The sequence below is a fragment of the Mustelus asterias genome, chromosome 9 (genome assembly GCF_964213995.1).
Source record: "Mustelus asterias chromosome 9, sMusAst1.hap1.1, whole genome shotgun sequence".
Classification (NCBI taxonomy): Eukaryota; Metazoa; Chordata; class Chondrichthyes; order Carcharhiniformes; family Triakidae; genus Mustelus; species Mustelus asterias.
Window position 1 is genome coordinate 37,297,051 of NC_135809.1, and position 8,236 is coordinate 37,305,286.

An 8,236-nucleotide genomic window follows, 5' to 3' on the forward strand; every position below is an offset into this window, starting at 1 on the left:
TCCGGAGAGTAGTCCATGGTGAGTCTGATGGTGGGATGGATCTTGTTGATGTCATCATATAGTTGTTTCAGTGATTGTTCACCATGAGTCCAAAGGAAGAAAATGTCATTGATGTATCTAGTGTATAGCATCGGTTGATGGTCCTGTGCGGTGAAGAGGTCTTGTTCGAACCTGTGCATGAAGACGTTGGCATATTGAAGTGTGAATTTGGTCCCCATGGCTGTTCCGTGTGTCTGGATGAAGAACTGGTTGTTGAAGGTGAAAACATTGTGGTCCAGGGTGAAGCGGATGAGTTGTAAAATTGCATCTGGAGATTGGCAGTTGTCGGTGTTGAATACTGAGGCAGTTGCAGCAATGCCATCATCGTGGGGGATGCTGGTGGAGAGTGCCGAGACATCCATTGTGACGAGGAGTGCTCCTGGTTCAACTGCTCCATGCAGGCTGAGTTTCTGTAGGAAGTCCGTAGTGTCGTGACAAAAGCTCTTTGTACAATGGGTTTCAGGATGCCCTCGACATAGCCGGAGAGGTTCTCACTCAGGGTCCCATTGCCTGATATGATGGGACGGCCGGGTGTGTTGGCCTTATGTATCTTCGGGATAAACAGGCGGCCACTAAACAAGGCAATTTTCTATCTGAACCTTTCAAAACACTGAGCAGGGCCAGAGCAGGATGGTCTAACTACAAACAAAGGACAAATCTCCCATCCCCCATCAAAACACCCCAAACTGATATTTAAATAAATCTATTTAAACACGGTGCTTTTAAAAAGCAAACAGTTAAAATAGGTTCTATTGGTAAATTTGAAAGTGTCGGACATGGCAGGTTTCCTTCAACTGCTGTCGTGTGATGTTTCATTGAGAGAGTGAAGCATTCAAGAGGGCCTTAGATAATTATTTGAATAGAAACAATGTACAAGGGTATGGGGAAAAGGCAGGGGAATGACACTAATTCAAGATGCTCCTTTGGAAAACTGGTACAACATGATGGGCCGAATGGACTCCTCATACACTTTAACAATTGTGTGAACATTAGGACCATTCTGGCCAACCACCTGAAATACCAACTCTGTTCCTCTCCACAGATAAAAGCAAATTACTGCAAATGCTGGAATCTGAAACCAAAAGAGAAAACACTGGAAAATCTCAGCAGGCCTGGCAGCATCTGTAAGGAGAGAAAAGAGCTGACGTTTCGAGTCCAGATGACTCTTTGTCAGCTTTGACATCAGCTCTTTTCTCTCCTTACAGATGCTGCCAAACCTGAGATTTTCCAGCGTTCCTCTCCACTGATGTTGCCTTATCTGCTGAGCATTTCCACTTTTTACTTGCCTGCTTTTGAATTTGCAGGATTAAAGTTAATTTATTAGTCACAAGTAGGCTTACATTAACACTGCAATGAAGTTACTGTGAAAACACTCCGGCGCCTGTTCGGGTACACTGAGGGAGAATTTAGCATGGCCAATTCGCCTAACCTGCACATCTTTGGACTGTGGGAGGAAACCGGAGCACCCAGAGGAAACCCACACAGACACAGAGAGAACGTGCAAACTCCACACAGACAGTGACCCAAGCCAGGAATCAAACCCAGGTCCCTAGCGCTGTGAGGCAGCAGTGCTAACCACTATGCCGCTGTGCCCCCGTGCAGTGGGAAGCATTCAAGTGCAGCAGGCAGTAAAGAAGGCAAATGGAATGTTGGCCTTCATTGCGAGAGGTTTCTAGTACAGGAGTAGGGATGTGTTGTTGCAATTATACAGGGCCTTGGTGAGGCCACACCTAGAGTATTATGTGCAGTTTTGGTCTTCTTTTCTGAGGAAGGATGTTCTTGCTCTCGAGGGAGTGCAGCGAAGATTTACCAGGCTGATTCCGGGGATGGCGGGACTGATGTATGAGGAGAGATTGACTAGGTTAGAATTGTTTTCGCTGGAGTTCAGACTAATGAGGGGGCGATCTCATAAAGTCATAGAGGTTTCCAGCATGGAAACTGGCCCTTCGGCCCAGCTTGTCCATGCCGCCCCTTTTTTTTTGAAAACCCAAGCTAGTCCCAATTGCCCGCATTTGGTCCATATCCCTCTACACCCATCTTACCCATGTAACTGTCTAAATGCTTTTTAAAAGACAAAATTGTACCCGCCTCTACTACTACCTCTGGACACTTTTGTATCTCTCCCCTCTCACCTTAAATCTATGTCCTCTAATTTTAGACTCCCCTACCTTTGGGAAAAGATATTGACTATCTCCCTTATCTATGCCCCTCATTATTTTATAGACCTCTTTAAGATCACCCCTCAGCCTTCTATGCTCCAGAGAAAAAAGTCCCAGTCTATCCCACCTCTCCTTATAATGCAAACCATCAAGTCCTGATAGCATCCTAGTAAATCTTTTCTGCACCCTTTCTAGTTTAATATATTTTCTATAATAAGGTGACCAGAACTGTACACAGTATTCCAAGTGTGGCCTTACCAATGTCCTGTACAACTTCAACTAGATGTACCAACTCCTGTATTCAATGTTCTGACCAATGAAACCAAGCATGCTTTCTTCACCACTCTGTCCACCTGTGACTCCACTTTCAAGGAGCTATGAACCTGTACCCCTAGATCTCTTTGCTCTGTAACTCTCCCCAACGCCCTACCATTAACTGAGTAAGTCCTGCCCTGATTCAATCTACCAAAATGCATCATCTTGCATTTATCTAAATTAAACTCCATCTGCCATTCGTCAGCCCACTGGCCCAATTGATCAAGATCCCGTTGCAGTCCGAGATAACCTTCTTCACTGTCCACTATGCCGCCAATCTTGGTGTCATCTGCAAACTTACTAACCAAGGTTCCTATATTCTCATCCAAATCATTAATATAAATGACAAATAACAATGGACCCAGCACTAATCCCTGAGGCACACCGCTGGTCACAGGCCTCCAGTTCAAAAAATAACCCTCTGGCTTCTGTCATCAAGCCAATTTTGATCCATTTAGCTAACTCATCCTGGATCCCGTGAGATTTAATCTTGTGCAACAACCTACCATGCGGTACCTTGTCAAAGGCCTTGCTAAAGTCCATGTAGACAACATCAACTGCACTGCCCTCATCTACCTTCTTAGTTACCCCTTCAAAAAACTGAATCAAATTTGTGAGACATGATTTTCCACTCACAAAGCTATGCTGACTGTTCCTAATCAGTCCTTGCATCTCTAAAATCTTGTAGATCCTGTCTCTCAAAATACCTTCCAACAACTTACCCACCACAGATGTGAGGCTCACTGGCCTGTAATTGCCAGGCTTTTCCCTGCAGCCCTTTTTAAACAAAGGCACAACATTTGCCACCCTCCAATCTTCAGGCACCTCACCTGTGACTATCGATGAATCAAATATCTCTGCTAGGGAAACCGCAATTTCCTCCCTAGCCTCCCACAATATCCTGGGATACAATTTATCAGGTCCCGGGGATTCATCTCCCTTGATGCGCTTTAAGACTTCCAGCACCTCCTTCTCTGTAATATGTACACTCCTCAAGATATCACTATTTATTTCCCCAAGTTCCCTAACATCCATGCTTTTCTCAACAGTAAATACTGATGAGAAATATTCATTTACGATCTCACCCATTTCATAGAGACTTATAAAATTCTAACAGACTAGATAGGGTAGATGCAGGGAGGATATTCCTGATGGTGGGGGAGTCCAGAACCAGAGGTCACAGTCTGAGCATTCAGGGTAGACCATTCAGGATGGAGAATTAGGAGGAGACATTTCTTCACCCAAAGAGTGGTGAGTCTGTGGAATTCATTACCACAGGAAGTAGTTGATGCCAAAACATTGAATGTACTCAAGAGGCGACTGGATATAGCACTTGTGAATGGGATCAAAGGTTACGGGAAAAAGCTGGATTAGGCTATTGAGTTGGATGATCAGCCATGATCGTAATGAATGGTGAAGCAGGGAAGAAGCTGTTCTTGAGTCGGTTGGTACGTGACCTCAGACTTTTGTATCTTTTTCCCGATGGAAGAAGGTGGAAGTGAGAATGTCCGGGGTGCATGGAGTCCTTAATTATACTGGCTGCTTTACCAAGGTAGTGGGAAGTGTAGATAGAGTCAATGGATGGGAGGCTGGTTTGTGAGATGGATTGGGCTGCATTCACAATCTTTTGTAGTAAGTACGGACAGTGTAGGCTGGCTAATAACAAGTCTTTACAAGTAATCACAAGTGCTAATAGACAAATGCAAGTAGTTAAGTATAATCATGTGTAAAGTGTCAACACAGGCTGTATAACAAGTGAAGGGATGACCTAAGACCTGATAATTTAAGGCAGAGAGATAATTACAAACAATAAAAGAGTGAGATGGTGTTAAACACTATACAAACTAATTCAGGTAGAGAGATCCTCACCTGTAATCATGGTGTGCATGGTGTCAGAACAGGACAGTTAGGGAGATTGTGTCCCTCACACAACAATATGGTAGGGTTATATATAGTGCGACTTGAACCCGAGATCACGGTTAAGGCCGTCTCATGAGTGCAGAAATTGGCTATCAGTTCCTGCTCGGTGATTCTGCATTGTCATGCGTCTCGAAGGCCGTCCTGAAGAACATTTTCTCAAAGATCGGAGGCTGAATGTTCTTGGCCACTGAGGTGTTCTCCGACTGCGAGGGAACATTCCTGCCTGGTGATTGTTGCATTGTGTCCGTTCATCCATTGTCATAGTGTCTGCATGGTCTCACCGTTTGTACCATGTGCCAGGGCATCCTTTCCTGCAGCGTATGAAGTAGACTACGTTGGTCGAGTTGCATGACTGTGTACCTCGTGAGTGATGTTCCCCCATTTGATGGTGGTATCCATGATGACGATTTGGCATTTCCTGCAGAGGTTTCCATAGCAGGGTTATGTGTCGTGGTCGTTATTCCCCTGAGGGCTGGGTAGCTTGCTGCGAATGATGGTCTGTTTGAGGTTAGGCAGCTGTTTGAAGGTAAGTAGTGGAGGTGCAGGGATGACCTTGGCGAGATGTTCCTCGTCATTGATGACATGTTGAAGGCTGCAAAGAAGTTGGCATAGTTTCTCCGGACTTACCTGACGAAGGAGCGAGCGCTCCGAAAGCTTGTGGCTTTTGCTACCAAATAAACCTGTTGGACTTTAACCTGGTGTTGTGAGACTTCTTACTGTGCTTACCCCAGTCCAATGCCGGCATCTTCATATCGTAGTTTCTCCGCTCGGAAGTACTGAAAGACGATCGGTACTCTGTCAGTCATGTCCCATGTTTGTCTCCTGAGGAGGGTATTGCGGTCTCTCGCTGTGGCATTTTTTTTTATAGAAACCCTACAGTGCAGAAGGAGGCCATTCGGCCCATCGAGTCTGCACCGACCACAATCCCACCCAGGCCCTACCCCCACATATTTTACCCGCTAATCCCTCTAATCTACGCATCAGGACTAAGGGGCAATTTTTAACCTGGCCAATCAACCTAACCCACACATCTTTGGACTGTGGGAGGAAACCGGAGCACCCAGAGGAAACCCACGCAGACACGAGGAGAATGTGCAAACTCCACACAGACAGTGACCCGAGCCGGGAATCGAACCCGGGACCCTGGAGCTGTGAAGCAGCAGTGCTAACCACTGTGCTACCGTGCCGCCCTGTTGGAACTGTCGATCGATGAGTTGTACATCGTATCCCGTTTCTACGAGGATGTCTTTCAGCGTCTGTAGGTGTCCGCCACACTCCTCCTCGTCCTAGCAGATCCTGTGTATATGCAGGGTTTGTCCATAGGGGATGGCTTCTTTAACGTGCTTGGGATGAAACTAGCGAAGTACTGGCAATGAAGGCTCGTCATGATGTGGAGATGCCGGCGTTGGACTGGGGTAAACACAGTAAGAAGTTTAACAACACCAGGTTAAAGTCCAACAGGTTTATTTGGTAGCAAAAGCCACACAAGCTTTCGAGGCTCTGAGCCCCTTCTTCAGGTGAGTGGGAATTCTGTTCACAAACAGAACTTATAAGACACAGACTCAATTTACATGAATAATGGTTGGAATGCGAATACTTACAACTAATCCAGTCTTTAAGAAACAAAACAATGGGAGTGGAGAGAGCATCAAGACAGGCTAAAAAGATGTGTATTGTCTCCAGACAAGACAGCCAGTGAAACTCTGCAGGTCCACGCAACTGTGGGAGTTACAAATAGTGTGACATAAATTCTGATTCTAGGATCGCATGATAAAGACTCAGGAGGAAAAAAGCAGAAATATTTATGTGAAATAGTGTGACATAAACCCAATATCCCGGTTGAGGCCGTCCTTGTGTGTGCGGAACCTGGCTATCAGTTTCTGCTCCGCGACTCTGCGCTGTCGTGTGTCGCGAAGGCCGCCTTGGAGAACGCTTACCCGAATATCAGAGGCCGAATGCCCGTGACCGCTGAAGTGCTCCCCAACAGGAAGAGAACAGTCTTGCCTGGTGATTGTCGAGCGGTGTTCATTCATCCGTTGTCGCAGCGTCTGCATAGTTTCCCCAATGTACCATGCCTCGGGACATCCTTTCTTGCAGCGTATCAGGTAGACAACGTTGGCCGAGTTGCAAGAGTATGTACCGTGTACCTGGTGGATGGTGTTCTCACGTGAGATGATGGCATCTGTGTCGATGATCCGGCACGTCTTGCAGAGGTTGCTGTGGCAGGGTTGTGTGGTGTCTTGGTCACTGTTCTCCTGAAGGCTGGGTAGTTTGCTGCGGACAATGGTCTGTTTGAGGTTGTGCGGTTGTTTGAAGGCAAGAAGTGGGGGTGTGGGGATGGCCTTGGCGAGATGTACGTCTTCATCAATGACATGTTGAAGGCTCCGGAGGAGATGCCGTAGCTTCTCCGCTCCGGGGAAGTACTGGACAACGAAGGGTACTCTGTCCACTGTGTCCCGTGTTTGTCTTCTGAGGAGGTCGGTGCGGTTTTTCGCTGTGGCGCGTCGGAACTGTTGATCAATGAGTCTAGCGCCATATCCTGTTCTTATGAGGGCATCTTTCAGCGTCTGGAGGTGTCTGTTGCGATCCTCCTCATCCGAGCAGATCCTGTGTATACGGAGGGCTTGTCCGTAGGGGATGGCTTCTTTTACGTGTTTAGGGTGGAAGCTGGAGAAGTGGAGCATCGTGAGGTTATCCGTGGGCTTGCGGTACAGTGAGGTGCTGAGGTGACCGTCCTTAATGGAGATGCGCGTGTCCAAGAATGCAACCGATTCCGGAGAGTAGTCTATGGTGAGCCTGATGGTGGGATGGAACTTGTTGATGTCATCATAGAGTTGTTTCAGTGATTGTTCACCATGAGTCCAAAGGAAGAAAATGTCATCGATGTATCTAGTGTATAGCACCGGTTGAAGGTCCCGTGCGGTGAAGAAGTCTTGTTCGAACCTGTGCATGAAGATGTTGGCATATTGAGGTGCAAATTTGGTCCCCATGGCTGTTCCGTGTGTCTGGATGAAGAACTGGTTGTTGAAGGTGAAGATATTGTGGTCCAGGATGAAGCGGATGAGATGTAAAATTGCATCTGGAAACTGGCAGTTGTTGGCGCTGAGCACTGAGGCAGTTGCAGCAATGCCATCGTCATGGGGGATGCTGGTGTAGAGTGCTGAGACATCCATTGTGACGAGGAGCGCTCCTGGTTCAACTGCTCCATGTGTGCCGAGTTTCTGTAGGAAGTCCGTCGTGTCGCGACAAAAGCTGGGGGTTCTTTGTACAATGGGTTTCAGGATGCCCTCGACATAGCCGGAGAGGTTCTCGCACAGGGCCCCATTGCCCGATACGATGGGACGGCCGGGTGTGTTTGCCTTGTGTATCTTCGGGAGGCAGTAGAGATCTCCAACGCGGGGAGTACGTGGGATGAGAGCACGGAGGGTGTTCTGAAGGTCCGGATCAAAGGTCTTGATCAGAGTGTTGAGTTGACGGGTGTGTTCTTTGGTCGGATCTGCAGGTAACTGTCTGTAGTGTTCCTCGTTGTTGAGTTGTCGGTACACTTCTTTGCAGTAATCCGTTCTGTTCAGTATGACGATGGCCCCTCCTTTGTCTGCTGGTTTGATGACAATGTTGCGGTTGGTCTTGAGAGCGTGGATGGCGTTACGTTGTGCTTGGGTGATGTTCGGGGCTGTCTTGTGAGTGCGGCTGATGAATTTGGTGTTGACGCACCTCCTGACGGCTTGGGCATACATGTCAAGTCGAGGGCAGTCAAGTTCCATCCCACCATCAGGCTCACCATAGACTACTCTCCGGAATCG